At 41.7% G+C, this 16,495-nt stretch overlaps 1 pseudogene; it reads right to left on the reverse strand.

Moving 5' to 3' along the window:
• Positions 1–7,262: 7,262 nt before the first annotated feature.
• LOC102754311 overlaps positions 7,263–16,495 on the reverse strand; it is a 53,736-nt pseudogene continuing 44,503 nt past the window's right edge.

Consider the following 16,495-nt stretch of genomic DNA (forward strand, 5'->3'; position numbering starts at 1 on the left):
TTTTACTAATGGCATTTGCTCATTTTGTGTCTTTGTCACATTCTGGTAATTCTCACAATATTTCAAACTATTTCATTATTATTATATTTGTTATGGTGATCTGTGGTCAGTAATCTTTGATATTGCTATTATAATTGTTTTGGGGTACCATGAGTCATTCCCATATAAGACGGCAAACTTGATAAATGTGTGTGTTCTACCTGCTCCACTGATAGTTTGTTTTCCTGTTTCTCTCCCTCTTTTCAGGCCTTCCTATTCCCTGAGACATAACGATATTGAAATTAGGCCAATTAATAACCCTACAATGATCTTTAAGTATTCAAGTGAAAGAAAGAGACACATCTCTTTCACTTTATATTAAAAGATAGACATGATAAAGCTTAAGTGAGAAAGGGAAGTCAAAATAGGCTGAAAGGTAGGCCTCTTGAACCAGAGTTAGCCAAGTTGTGAATGCAAAGGAAAAGTTCTTGAAAGAGATTGAAAGTGGTACTTCACCGACACATGAATGATAAGTAACTAAAAACACCTTATGTGTGACATGGAGAATGTTTTCTTGGCCTGTATAGAAAATCAAAGTAGTCACAACATTCCCTTAAGCCAAATCCTAATTCAGAGCAAGGCTCTAACTCTCTTCAATTCTATAAAGGCTGAGAGAGGTGAGAAAAGTTTGAAGCTAATAGAGGTTGGTTCATGAAGTTTAAGAAAAAAGCCATCTCCATAACATTAAAGTGCAAGGTGAAGCAGCAGGGGCTGATGTAGAAGCAGCAGCAAGTTATCCAGGAGATCTGGCTAAGATAATGAATGAAGGGTGGCTACATTTAACAACAGACTTTCAATGTAGATGAAACAGACTTTTGTTAGAAGAAGTTGCCACCTAGGACTTTCATAGTTATGGAGGAGAAGTAAATGCCTGGCTTAAAAGCTTCAAAGGACAGGCTGACTCTTTTGTTTAAAGCTAATGCAGTTGATAACTTTAAAGTGAAGCCAATGCTCATTTACCATTTTGAAAAGCCTAGGGCCTTTAAGAATTATTTTAATTCTATGCTGCCTGTGCTCTATAAATGGAACAACCAAAGCCTTGATGACAGCATGTCTGTTTACAACATGGTTCCCTAAATATTTTAATTCTGTTGTTGAGAGCTACTGCTCAGAAAGAAAAATATTCCTTTCAAAATATTACTGCTCATTGACAATGCACCTGGTCATCCACTAGCTCTGATGGAGATGTACAACGAGATTAATGTTGTTTTCATGTCTGCTAACACAGCATCCAGTCTGCAGCAAATGGATCAAAGAGTAATTTCAACTTTTAAGTCTTATTATTTAATAAAAACATTTTGTGAGGCTATAGCTGCCATAGATAGTGATTTCTCTGATGATCCTGGGCAAAGTATATTGAAAAATTTTGGGAAAAATTCACCATTATAGATGTTATTAAGAACAAATGACAGGTCAAAGATTTCCAGTCAAGATGGTGGTGTAGGTAAATGCAGTACTCGCATCCTCCCACAACCACACCAAAATTATAATTGAGCTAAAGAACAACCATCATTCAGAACTGCCTGAAATTTGGCTGAATGGAAGTCCTACAATTATGGAATTAAATAAGAAGTCACACCTAGACTGGTAGAAGAGATGGAGACTCAGGACAGTCTGGTCCCACACTCATGTGTGGTGCTTAAAAATAGGGAGGGATATCTCAGCTGCAGTGGTCCCTCCTGAGGAGCAAGTGATTCCAGCCCCACACCAGGCCCCCCTATTGCCAGAGAACCCGGTGGACAGCTTCAGACCACCATCCAGCTACCTACACAAGTGACATACTCAAAGGGTGAACCCACCAGATACCAGGGACATGCTGAACTAAGTCCTTCACTGTGAGGTGGGCCCCTGCACAGCTGACCCTCTATACTGGATTTGTGGTCTCAGCCAGTACTCATAGCCAATCAACCTGGGAGTAAATTCCCATTGATGTGCCAACAGCAATCAGGACTCAACTAAAACAGGAGGGTATATACAGCCCACACTGGGGATGCACCTGGAGTGCCCAGCTTGGGTTAATGCGGGAGGCTGTGCCACTGGACCTTATAGGATAACTACTACATTAGTCCACTCTACCAAGCCCAGGTGACATAGCAGCTCTACCTAATACATATAAACAAACACAAGGAGTCAGCCAAAATGAGGGGACAAAGAAACATATCCCAAATGAAAGACCAGAGCAAAACTCTGGAAAAAGAACTAGACAAAATGGAGACAAAAAATCTACCAGATGCAGAGTTCAAAACATTGTTTACAATAATGATCATTTAAATTAGGGGAAGAGTAGCTGAACTTAGTGAGAATTTCAGCAAAGAGATAGGAAACAAACAAAAAAAACTAGTCAGAAATGAAGAATACATTAACTTAAAGGAAGACTACATTACAGAGAATCAACAGTACAGTAGATTAAACTGAGAATCAAATCAGTGATTTGGAGTATAAGGAAGGAACCCCCCCCCAAAAAAAATAATAATAATAAAAAAAACCTCACTCAATCAGAATAGCAACAAAAAAATATCTGAAAAAAAATTTAAAAACAAACCTAAGTATTTATCAAAGAAAACAAAATCACTATCTTGAAAAGATAAATGAACCCTATGCTCACTGTAGCAATACTTACAATAGTGAAGATACAGAAGCAACCTCAGTGTCCAATGATGGATGAATTATTTAAAAACTGTGACATGTATACACACACCACACACACACTGGAATATTAGTCAGCCATAAAAAAGAATGAAACCATGCTATTTACAACAACATTAATGGATCTTAAGGACATTATGCTAAGTGGAGTAAGTCAGACTTAGAAAGACAAACACTGTGTGATCAGTGAAGAAAATAGACATGTAAGTCCAGGAAGGGCAGAGAGTTCCAAGCAAGATGAACCCAAAGAGACCCAAACCAAGACACATCATAATTAAAATGCCAAAGGTTAAAGACAAAGAAAGAATCTTAAAAGCAAAAAGAGAAAAGCAGTTAGTTACCTACAAGGGAGCTCCCATAAGACTGTCAGCTGATTTCTCAATAAAAAACTTTGCAGGCCAGAAGGGATTAGCAAAAAATATTAAAAGTGGACCAGACAGCATGGCTCAGTGGTTGAGCATTGATCTATGAACCAGGAGGTCACAGTTCAATTTCTGGTCAGGACATATGCCCAGGTTGCAGGCTAGATCCCTACTGTGGTATATGCAGAAGGCAGCTGATCAATGGTTCTCTCTCATTGTTGATGTTTCCATTTCTCTCTCCCTCTTCCTTCCTCTCTGAAATCAATAAAAATGTATTTAAAAAAATAAATATTCAAGGTGACAAAAAGCAATTTTCTACAACCAAGATTACTCTACCCATATTATTTAGAATGAAAGGACAGATAAAGAGCTTCCCAGACAAGAAAAAGCTAATGGAGTTCACCACCATCAAACCAGTATTATATGAAATGTTAAAGTGTCTTTTTTAAGAATAAAAAAAGATAAAAATATGAATAATAAAATAGCAATGAATACATATCTATCAACAATTGAATCTAGAAAACAAAATAGGCCCTGCAGAACAGAAATAAACTCATAGATACTGAGACCATTTTGACTGTTACCAGATGGGAGGGGGGATGGGTGAAAAAGGTGAAAGGATTAAGAAGTACAAATTGTTACTTACAGTATAGTCATGGGGATATAAGGTGCAGCATAGGGAATATAGTCTATAATATTCTAATAACTATGTGTGGTGTCAGATGGGTGTGGCATTTAGTGAGTGATGGAATGTCTAATCACTGGTATGTACACCTAAAACTAATATAATAATACATGTCAACGGCAATTGAAAAGTTTAAAAAATGATTAAAAAACTGTACATCAAAAATAAAAAAGAACAAATGACAGATCGAAATATTAACATTAATAAGAGTTTGAAAGAAGTTGATTCCAAACTTCATGGGTTAGTTTGAGGAGCTCAAGATTTCAGTGGAGGAAGTACGTGCAAATTTGGTGGAAATAGTGAGAACTAGAATCAGAAGTAGAGCCTGAAGATATGATTGAATTGCTGCAATCTCATGTTAAAACTTGAATGATTGAATTGCTACTTATGGATGAGCAAAGAAAATGATTTCTTGAAATGGAATATACTCCTGATGAAATGGCAACAAAGGATTACATAAACTTATTTGCTAAAGCAACAGCAATTTTGAAAGAAGTTCTATTGTGAATAAAATGCTACCAAACAGGATTGCATGCTACAGAGAAATCATTCATGAAAGGAAGAGTCAATCAGTGTGGCGAAATTCATTGTTGTCTTACTTTAAGAAACTGCTACAGCCACCCCAGCCTTCAGCTGCTGGGGCTGACAAGCAGACCCTGACTGACAGATGAATGATTACTCTGACACAGGATCTCTGTGAAAGAGAGGGCTAAGGGACTGCCTGGCTAAAGGAACCAGACAACCTCAATCACCTGCCTCCTTCAGGCTTTTATTGTAACAGCAGTTTGAGATAAAGTTTATCTTTTAGATACAATCAGTAGTGTAAGTAATCTTGGGGGGACACATGTGCCTGCAGTGTCCTTTAAGCAAGGACACCTAAAGATTAAGCATAAGGATTCCGGTAAACACCCTTGTTTGGAAAGGTCAAGAAACAATTAGGAGTGACCGCCTTTGACCAAACTCCCCTAAGTCGGAATTCTGATAAACAGGGTGGGCTGCCTTCAGCCCACTTCTCTTTTCAGAATGTCCTCCTTACAAACTTTCCAACCAAGTCTCCTGTGCTCCCCCACATTCAGAAACCACAACCTTCATCAGTCTGCAGCCATTATCGAGGCAAGACCCTTTGTCAGCAAAATGATTATGACTCAATGAAGGCTCAGATGATGGTTAATATCTTTTACCAAAAAAGTATTTTTAATTAAGGTATGTACATTGTTTTATTTAGACATAACGCACACTTAATAGACTACAGTATAGTGTACTAGTAAACATAATTTTTATGTGCAATGAAAAACCAAAAAAATTAGTGTGACTCACTTTATTGCAATGTTCACTTTATTGCCATGGTCTGTAACTGAACTGGCAATAACTCTGAGGTATGTGTGTATTACCTTACATCTATTCTTAGTGTGATTATTGACTACAAACCATATACAATCCTATAAAATAAAAGCCTAGGTGGCATCATGCAATGTCATCACAAGATGGCCACTGCAATGTCGTCACAAGATGGCCAACCTAAAGATGGCCGCCCTCACATTGTCACAAGATGGCCACCACAAGATGGCTGCCACAAGATGGTCACCACAAGATGGCTGGCAGGGGAGGGCAGTTGTGGGTGATCAGGCTGGCAGGGGAGGGCAGTTGGGGGTGAGATCAGGCTGGCAGGGGAAGGCAGTTGGATGAAATGGCAACAAAGGATTACATAAACTTATTTGCTAACTTATTTGCTAAGTTAGGGGTGACCAGCCTGGCAGGGGAGGGAAGTTGGGGGCAAGATCTGGCCTGCAGGGGAGGGCAGTTGGGGCAATCAGGCTGTCAGGGGAGCAGTTAGGCATCAATCAGGCCAACAGGGGAGTGGTTAGGGGTCAATCAGGCTGGGAGGCAGAAGCTGTTAGGGGCAATCAGGCAGACAGGCAGGCAGGTGAGTGGTTAGGAGCCAGTAGTCCTGGATTGTGAGAGGGATATCTGACTGCCGGTTTAGGCCTGATCCCAAGGGGTCCCAGATTGGAGAGGGTTCAGGCCAGGCTGAGGGATACCCCCCTCCCACATGCACAAATTTTGTGCACTGGGCCTCTAGTTTCTGCTATAAAGTCTTTGCACTATCTGGTTTCTTTGCCTGAAATTTTCTTCACATCTCCTCCCATACCTCCTTTCTCCCAACACACGTGCCTAGATATCACCTACTCTTTCTTCATAACTTAGCTCAGTCATCACTGACCAGGCCATTTCTATCTATTTTATACTCACGCAGTATTATGTAACACTTACCTCCGGTGTAATTGAAGTTTGGTCTGAGTGATTCTTTGATTAATGGCTGACTCCTAGTAGATTGTAAGCTTACAAGTGTAGGACCCTGCTTTGCCTTGTATTTCATCCCCAACTTTCTTCATGGAGATTGGTACAAAGCAGGTGCTCAATTACACCATTAAAACCTCTTCACAGTTTAATTTTCCATGACTTTAAGCTTCTGGAAATTTCCTTTCTAAAAATAGTTGTCACAAGTTGACTGTTGGACTGGTTGAAGGACTGAGAGAATAGAATTAGGAAATCTGGGTTAGTGAGCTATTAAGTGAGCTAGTAAGTAATCTTATTACTTTTTTTTTTATAGCAGTTTTCTCTATAACTGGAGGTGCTTTCTGCTGGGCATGGAAATAAAATATGAGAACTCCTATTCACATTTATTTTATTTTAAATATAGTATAGTACAACACTTTATTCACTTGTCATCATGAGTATTCAAATCTTTTCACATAAGTGAATTTTCTAGATAAATAATGCATAAGCATCCCAGTTAGCAAAGACAAACAAACAAACAAAACAAAACAAAAACCCAAAATATTTTTATATGTACTATTTTTTAACCGAATATTTTGAGTATGCACTAGATCTTTCTACCTTCTTTGAAAGAGTACACTGGCCTTAAGACTTTTCCTGGTGACTCAGTCATTGTCAGATATATTGGGGAATAAAATGTAGTTATAATTGATTTTCACAGGATTGGGCAATGTGTTAGTAGAAAAATTGGTTAGATGTGAAGACCTTGATTTTTTAATGTAAGAAATCAAATATGGAATAAGTGCTAAAAACATTTATAAAATATGTGTTGAGTAAAAAAAAAAAAAACAAGATAAGAAACACAGGTGGATGCACAGCCTTGTTTTATTTATTTTTTATTTATTTTATTTATTTTTATTGCACACCATTCCTTTATTATACTGATCTGAAAAAGACTTAGTAGTTATGCTCAAAATGCTTACTGGGCCCACGTGGCAGGGCCAAGCAACTGAAACATGATTCAGAACTCACACAGTAAAAGACACACCTGGACATGATCAAGAGACATTTCACTGCCTTGAGACAATAATGCCAATGCCGGGGAGGGATTCTAAAACACAGCAGGATGACTCCTACAAGTCAAGGAGCTCATCCCACCTTGGTGTGAGGAATGGCTTATTTTGTGATGACCACATGTGGGAATAGTTCAACTGCCATAAAAACCCCAGAAGCGTTTTTGTTTTGTATTATTTTATATAAGTATGCTTTTTCTTTTGTAAAAGTAAATGCAACACGTAAACATTCAGGATTGATCCCAATCTTCTGGAGCCAGCTTTTTTGGGGTCAAGGAGGAAATGTTTGTTTGAATCACCAGGCACTCATCTTCTACTGGAATGACTAGAGCCCCCAGTCAGTTCACCTGACTGCAGAATAGTACAAGACTGCTCTCAGGAACACAGAGGCTCTCTTGCCTCTCACTGCTCACACCTTAACATGGCTCCTCCTTACCCCCCTACTTTTAAACAGGTCCTTAGTAATAAACAAAACATTAGCAGAAAAACAAGAGTTATTACCTCTGGACTCTCTTAGATAAGAGCCTCCCTTGGCTTAGACTGAGGACCCATGCCCCAGAAGGGCCATTCTGACTAGATTGCATGAAGGGAGTGGGTGCAGGAGACAAAATGGCTAACACAAAATTGGGAGCCACCAGTCCCCATCTGCAGCTACAACCTAAGATGCCTACAGTTGTGGTCAGTGTGACATGTCCACAGGAGAGATGCAGAGGAATGGGATGGGAGGGAGGGTGTTCTTGGGAAAGTCGTCTGTCTGCTCGCCTTCACTTCTTGGCCTTGCCCGGGGCAGCCACAGCCTCCGTGGCTTTGGGCATGGTCTCTTCATCCCCCAGGAACTGCATGGGCTTGATGGACTTCAAGTTTTTGTCTAATTCATAGACAATGGGAGTACCAGTCGGCCTGTTCCGCTCCATGATAGCCTCTTCAGAAAGACCTTCCAGATGTTTGACAATGCCCTGAAGGCTGTTGCCATGGGCTGCAGTCAGTACCCATTTCCCCTCCTTAATCTGAGGCACTATTTCTTCATTCCCAAAGGGCAGAGCTCTGGCAAAAGCATTCTTCAGACTCTCACAGGAGGGTAGCTGATCTTCAGTGAGGTCTGCGTACCTGCGATCCTTCCTGATGTTGCTGTAGAAGGGATGGTCGAGCTCCATCGGTGGTGGTGGGATATCGTAAGAGCGCCTCCAGATCTTTACCTGGGCCTCGCCATGCTTGGCAGCAGTTTCTGCTTTGTTAAGACCAGTCAGACCCCCACAGTGCCACTCATTGAGATGCCACGTCCTCACTACAGGCAGACACATTTGGTCAATGGTATCCAGCACCATCCAGAGGGCCGAATTGCTCTCTTCTGTACTGAGGTGAAGCAAATGTCAAACTCATAGCCGATATCTCGCAGCCATTGCCCGCTGCGTTTTGCCTCCTCATGCCCAGAACCAGCTCAGGGCCACGTTGTACCAGTCGCTGAAGCGGTTCTCCAGGTTCCACGTGCTCTTACCATGCCATATCAGCACCAGCTTGTAAGAAGCTGTGCTGGCAGTTCCAAACGCGGAGCAGACTGAGGCTCGCTGAGATCCGGAGTGGCCCACAGCCTTGTTTTAAAAGAAGACTATTTTAATTACCTCTAAAACCTAGAAGCACTGCTTTCTAGATTCTTCTCTTTCCAAACAGAGGCCAAGAGGAGTCCCTCTGCCCTTAGGCATGACCACTATGTTTTGACTTTTGTGTTCATGCTCATCTTGCCTTTTTATGGCTTCAAAAAGTGAATTTGCAGTTTGAATGATGTATTATTTAATTTTGCATGTTTTGGATAATTTATAAACTAGAGGCCCGATACATAAAAATTTGTGCACTGGGGGGGGTGGGGAGGGGGGTGTCCCTCAGCCCGGCCTATGCCCTCTTGCAGTCTGGGACCCCTCAGAGGATGTCCACCTGCTGGCTTAGGCCTGCTTTCTGGGGAATCAGGCCCAAGCTGGCAGTAAGACATCCCTCTGGCGGCCCGGCAGCCCTCAGGGGATGTCCACTTGCCAGAGGGGAGCAGACCTACGGTGCAGTCAGATATCCTTAGTGCTGCTGAGGAGGCAGGAGGGGCTCCCACCACCACCACTGTGCTGGCAGACCTCAGCCTGGTTTGTGGCTGAGCAGAGCTCCCCCCTGTGAAAGTGCCTCGACCACCAGAGGGCAGCTCCTGCATTGAGCATTTGCCCCCTGGTGGTCAGTGTGTGTCATAGTGACCAGTCATTCCCAGTCGTTCTGCTGTTAGGGTCAATTTGCATATTACCCTTTTATTATATGGGATACAGGCCTGGTGCACGGGTGGGGGCTGGCTGGTTTGCCCTGAAGGGTGTCCCGGATCAGGGTGGGGTTCCTGCTTGGGTGCCTGGCCAGCCTGAGTGAGGGGCTGAGGGCTGTTTTCAGGATGGCCAAGCCCCTCCAGCAATGGAAGCTCCCAGCCTCTCCTTTTTTTCTTTTTTTTTTAATTCTGGGATTTATTTATCTTCTATAATTGTAACTTTGTAGCCTTGAGAGGAGCTCAGAGCTGGTCAGGGTGGATGGGAGGAAAGCCTCCTGCTCACTCCAGCTCCGTGGCCACAGCCAGCTGAAAGCAGGTGTCTGGGGTTTATTTAACCTTCTATAATTGAAACTTTGTTGCTTTGTGTGGAGCTCAGAGCCACTGCGGCAGGCTGGGAAGCATGGCTTCCTCCATCATTGGGGCAACCAAGCCTCCTGCTTGCTCCAGCTCTGTGGCTGCCGGCCGCCATCCTGGTTGGGTTAATTTGCATATAGTCACTCTGATTGGCTGGTGGGCAAGGCTTAACATGTAGCGAAGGTACGGTCAATTTGCATCTTTATCTTTTATTAGTGCGGATGGAGTCAAACTGTATGTATTCGGCAACTTGCTTTTATTTGCTCAGTATTATGGTCATGAGCTCATTTATTGTTGTAGCTATAATTCATTCATTTTCACTGATGCATAATGTCCATGTGAGGCGACACCACATTTGTTTTATCCATCCTGGTGGGTTGTTTCTAGGTTTTACCTCTACAAACAATGCTCTTTGAAAGTGTTTTGCACATATCACCTGTGCACATGTGCAAGAGTTTCTGTTGAGTATGAATTTATGATTGGGATTGTTGCATCATAGGTAATGTGCATCTTAACTTAGATAAAGCCAAAATTTTCTCCAAAGTAATTGTACAAATTTATACTACAGGCAGCAGAGTTTATGGGTTTTAGCAGTTCTACATTCACTTTAGCACTTGGTAGTGTCAAAACTTTAATTTTTGACATTCTGGTAATTGTGAATTGGTATTTCATTTAGCTTTAATTTGTATTTTCCCAATTACTAGTAAAGTTAAACACCCCCCCCCACACACACACATATATTTTCTGTGAAATTCCTGTTCAAATATTTTGCCCCTTAAAAATTGAATTTTGTTTGCCCTTTTTTGTGTGTGTTGATCTGTAGTTCTTTATATTTCATCAAATCTAAAAGGCCACTGAATCGAAGAAGTCTCCAAATCCATAGAATTTGTAACACCAAGAGTAAATTCTAATGTAAACTATGGACTTTGGGTGAGTATGATGTGTCAATGTGATGGGGGATGTTGATAATGCGGGGAGGAGCCTATGTTTGAATGGGTGCAGGTGATATATGGGAAATCTCTGTATCTTTCCCTCAATTTTTCTGTGAACTAAAATTGCTCTAAAAAGTAGTATTAGTAGAAAAAAAATGCCATATATATATATATGTATATATATATATATAGCTTTATATTCTACATTGTTGAACATTAGCTTTGTTTTAGCTCATATATGTTCCATCTATCTTTTATTTTATGTCTTTCCATGAGTCTTTTATATATTGCTTTTGGCTATGTATTTTTAACATTTGTTTTTTATTTTGTTTTTAAACCAATCTAAAGGTTTTTGTTATCTAATGGGCAAGTTTATATATTGAAATTTACTTTAATTATTATGATATTAAACTCATTTTTACCAAATTATTTCATAATTTTAATAGCATATGCCTTTTGTTATTTTTTCTCCTATGTTTCTCTCCATTGTATGGGTTACACTTTCTTCTATTGGTTTCAACTTATACATTCTATTTTTTTTTCAATATGGTAGTTTCTGTTGATTTAAAACTCATACATACAATTATCTATCCTTGATTTCTTAAGCTTATTTTTTTAAAAAAATATCTCTATTGTTGAAATTATTACAGATGTCCCCACTTTTTTCCCCATTTACCCACTCCACCCTGTACCTGCCCCTCCCAGGATTTCACTACACTGTTGTTTGTGTCCATGGGCTATGCACATCCTATCTAATAAAAGAGAAACATGGTAATTGGCGTACGACTGCTACACTTCCCACGGGCTAATCAGCGAGATATGCAAATTTCCTGCCAGCCAAGATGGTGGCCAGCAGCCAGGCAGCTTGAAACTAACATGAGGCTTGCTTGCTTCAGTGACGGAGGAAACCAATGTCCCCCGCCTGCCTTGCTGGCCTCTGAGCCTGCAGTTTCAGAAACATTGTAACAAATATAGAAGCTAAACAGAACCCCAGAAACCAGCTTTCAGTGAGCCTGGGATCGCAGAGCTGGAGTTGATACAGAGTGTCGATTATAGAACCGAAACAAACCAGATACCTTCTTTCAGCAGCAGAGGCCTCAAAGCTGGAGCCTCAGAGCTAAAGCTGGCCCATAATAATAATAAAAAAGAAATATGCAGCAGTTGGGAGCTTCAGTCGGCCTAAAAACAGCCCTCAGCCCCTCACCAGACTGGCCAGGCACCCCAGTGGGAACCGCCCCCCTGATCCAGGACACTCTTCAGGTCAAACCAGCCAGCCCCACCCATGCACCAGGCCTCTATCCTATATAGTAAAAGGGTAATATGCCTCCCAGCACCGGGATCAGTGTGACAGGGGGCAGCGCCCAAACCCCCTGATCGCCCTGCGGCTCTGTGTGTGACAGGGGGTGGGGCCACAACCTCCTTACCCGCCCTGCTCTGTTCGTGACAGAGGAAGTTGCCCCAACCCCCTGGTCAGCCCTGCTCTGTGCCTGATAGGGGGGAGCTCCCCAACCCCCTGATCGGCCCTGCTCTGTGTGTGACAGGGTGCGGCGCCCCAACCCCCCCCTCTCCACGGTCCCTGCTCTGTGTGTGATGGGGTAGAGCCATAACCTCCCCATTGGCCCTACCCCGAGTGTGTCAGTGGTGGCCCCCCAACCCCCTGATCGGCCCTGCTGTGTGGGTGACAGGGGGAGCTCCTCAACCCTCTGATCGGCCCTGCTCTGTGCATGACAGGGGGTGGCGCCGCAACCACCCCATCGACCCTGCCTTGAGTGTGATATGGGCGGTGCCCCAACCCGCCAATCGACCCTACCCTGAGCGTGACTGAGGGTGGCATCGCAACCTCCTGATCTGCCCTGCTCTGAGCAGGACAGGGGGTGGCGCCTCAGCTCCCCAGTCAGCCCTGCTCTGAGCGCGACCAGGGCCTACACCTAGGGATTGGGCCTGCCCTCTGCCACCTGGGAGCAGGCCTAAGCTAGCAGGTCATTATCTCCCGAGGGGACCCAGACTGTGAGAGGGCACAGGCCGGGCTGAGGGACCTCCCCTCCCCCCTGAGTGCACAAATTTTTGTGCACCAGGCCTCTAGTATACATATAAATTCCCAGGTTAATTTCTCCCTACCCCGACACTCCCACCCCTACCTTCCCTCTGAGATTCATCAGTCTGTTCGGACAGGGGGTGGCGCCTCAGCTCCCCAGTCAGCCCTGCTCTGAGCTCGACCAGGGCCTACACCTAGGGATTGGGCCTGCCCTCTGCCACCTGGGAGCAGGCCTAAGCTAGCAGGTCATTATCTCCCGAGGGGACCCAGACTGTGAGAGGGCACAGGCCGGGCTGAGGGACCTCCCCTCCCCCCTGAGTGCACAAATTTTTGTGCACCAGGCCTCTAGTATACATATAAATTCCCAGGTTAATTTCTCCCTACCCCGACACTCCCACCCCTACCTTCCCTCTGAGATTCATCAGTCTGTTCTCTGGATCTATTTTGTTCACCAGTTTATTTTGTTCATTAGGTTCCACATAAGAGTGAGATCATGTGATACTTGTTTTTCTCTGACTGGCTTATTTCGCTTAGCATAATACTCTCCAGGTCCCTCCATGCTGTCTCAAAGGGCAAGAAATCCTTCTTTTTTTTACTGCTGCATAGCATTCCATACTGTAATGTACCACACCTTTTACATTTATGACGGGCACTTGGGCTGTTTCCAGATCTTAGCTATTGTAAATGGTGCTGCTGTGAACATAGGGGTGCATATATTCTTTCTGATTGGTGTTTCAGGGTTTTTAGGATATGAACTTCCATTTTTAATTTTTTGAGGAAATTCCATACTGTTTTCCATAGTGGCTGCACCAGTCTGCATTTCCACCAGCAGTGTACTAGGAGATCCTTTTCTCCACATCCTTGCCAGCACTTGTCATTTGTTGATTTGTTGATGCTAGCCATTCTGACAGGTGTAAGGTGATACCTTAGTGTGATTTTAATTTGCATCTCAGATAATTAGTGACTTTAAGCATTTTTTCATATGTCTCTTGGCCATCTCTATGCCCACTTTGGAGAATTGTCTATTTAAATCCTCTGCCCATTTTTTAATTGAATTGGTGAACTTCCCTTTGGTAAGTTCTATGAGTTCCTTACATACTTTGTAGATTAACCCCTTATCAGATATATCATTGGCAAATGTGTTCTCCCATGCAGTAGGCTCCCTTTTCATTTGTTGATGGTTTCTTTTGCTGTGCAGAAGCTTTTTATTTTCTCCTTAGTTTCCCTTTCCCTAGGAGATGGATCAGCAAACATATTTCTACGAGAGATGTCTAAGATTTTGCTGCCTATGATGATTTCTTAAACTTATTTATAGCTGTCTTCCACTTAACACTGAAGTAGTTAGCAAGCTCTCATATCTCCTTTATGTCTAAACTCTCCCTCCCACCTTCTTGAAGTTGTCCAGAATTCTAGTTCTAGACACTGTAATACACATTTCTTTTTCTTTTGTTTGGTCATAACCTTTCCCTCTGGCTGCTTTTATTTTAAATATATTTTTATTGATTTTTTACAGAGAGGAAGGGAGAGGGATAGAGAGTTAGAAACATCGATGAGAGAGAAACACTGACCAGCTGCCTCCTGCACACCTCCCACTGGGTACATTCCCTTGACCGGAATCGAACCTGGGACCCTTCAGTCTGCAGGCTGACGCTCTATCCACTGAGCCAAACCGGTTTTGGCTCTGGCTGCTTTTTTATTTTAAAAACATTTCACCAAACTATTTAATGACTTCATTTTCATATCTGATGCAACATCTCTCAGAGTCTTTTCATCAGCTATTTAGATATTTTCCCTCAAATATGGGTCTTTGTGTGGCAAAACTTTCAAGGTCATTTATACATGAAAATATTTTTATTAACTCTTGACTTGGCTGTACATTTTAAATTATAGCTTCACAGTTCTTTTACCTAAATACTTTAAAATATTATTCCATCATCTTCTCGCAACCTGTATTATAGTTGAGAAATCTGATGTCAATCTAATTCTTGTTTCCTTCCCCCTTCCCCAGCTTTATTGAGATATAATTGACGTATAATATTGTATAAGTTTAAGGTGCACAGTATGTTGATTTGATGCATTTATGTTTTGCAATATGATTACCACCATAGCATTAGCTAACACCTCTTTCATGCCACATAATTACCATTTCTTTTTTGTGTGGTGAGAGCATTTAAGATCTACTTCAGCAACTTTCAAATATGTAATAAAGTATTATTAACCATAATCTCCATGCTGTACATTAGATCCTTGGAACTTACTCATCTAATAACTAGAAGTTTGTACCATTTACCAACGTCTTGTAATTTCCCCCTTTTCCCACTTCAGCCCCGGGTAAGCACATTTTAGAATCTTTTTCTGTGAATTCAGCTTTTTAGTTTCACAGGTGTAATATCATACAGTATTTGTCTTTATCTGCTGACTTATTTAACTTAGCATAATGCCCTGAAGTCCATTGTGTAGGAACCATGTGGGAATCCATGGCAGGATATCTTTAGTATATTCGTTGAGTTCTTTTAAATTAGATCTAGTAATTCTGCTTCAGATCATATGTATAGTCCAGTTTGTTGGATTTCTTTTGAGGAGCTGTACTCTTTGAGGGTCCAGAAGTGCATGTTGAAAAGGGCCAAGCACCAATCTGTCAGTTCTGTTGAATTTAAAAAGAGGAGAGGGGCCAGCCTGTGAGGAAAGTTGGAGCTCCACAAGCCACTCTGGTTTGCTGACATTTTACCAGACAACAACTTGAGTCACTGTTTCACTTTAAATCCTTAGGGAAAAGCTACATGGGGGAGAGCGTTAGGGCAGCCCTCTCAGGTTGTTATCCCTCAGCTCAAGGGCTTTGGAAGGAAGTTGTGGAAGAGTTAAAACTTGAGGGTAGATGTCCGGTTAGCCCCTTTATTCCTCAAATACCGACACTAGAAGGGCACATGCAGCTCCCTGACTTTACCTCTTGGAGAAATTGTGTGCGCTGTTTCCACTTGTTTCTACAGTGAAGAGTCAAGCAAAGTGTATCTCAAGAGGTTGTGGGGAGAAGGCAAGGCTAGAACTTAAAATCTTCCCACAAATCTGTACTTTACTTCTCTCTCTGGCTGATCCCAGCCCTAGGCTACAATCATTTAACTTCCTATCTAATGTCTGAGGCCAATTTAGGTCATACTTCCATTTTTTCCCCCCAGAATTTTCTCTTTTTCTTTTTTTTTGTTGTTATTAGTTTTTGAAATCCACTTCACGCTTGCTTCTATAGTTTCTCTGTAATTGTTTTTTTTGTGGTGGGAGCCACCAGCATATTTTAGTTTGCCATCTAGCCACCCATTTATATTAATTACTAGTGGCCCAGTGAACAATATTTGTGCACATTAAAAGGGAATTAATAGCGGAAATATTTTAATATTGCTATTTGCCCTTTCTCTATAATAGAAGTGTGAGAGATGAAAGGAAATTAGTAAAATGTATATGAAAAAAATATATAAATTTATTAATAAATAAACAGTAACAAAAGGATATAACAACAACAGAGGCATGATATAAAAACAACAAAAACATGTTATGAAAGCAACATTGATACAAAACAATGACTGATAAATTGATTAAACTTATTCTAATATCTCCCTGTATACCACATTAAGAGTAAAAACACTTTCAGAGTGATTAGCTAATTTCTCTTGTGATGAAGTATTTACAACTTGAATGTCACACGCACTTCAAACTCGAGAGAAAGCAACATATAACTGACCATCTGCAAAAACGGGTTCAGGTAGGCACATGCCTACTCTGTCTAGAGTTTGTCCTTGTGATTTATTAATAG

Source organism: Myotis davidii, unplaced genomic scaffold (assembly GCF_000327345.1).
Source record: "Myotis davidii unplaced genomic scaffold, ASM32734v1 scaffold105, whole genome shotgun sequence".
Lineage (NCBI taxonomy): Eukaryota > Metazoa > Chordata > Mammalia > Chiroptera > Vespertilionidae > Myotis > Myotis davidii.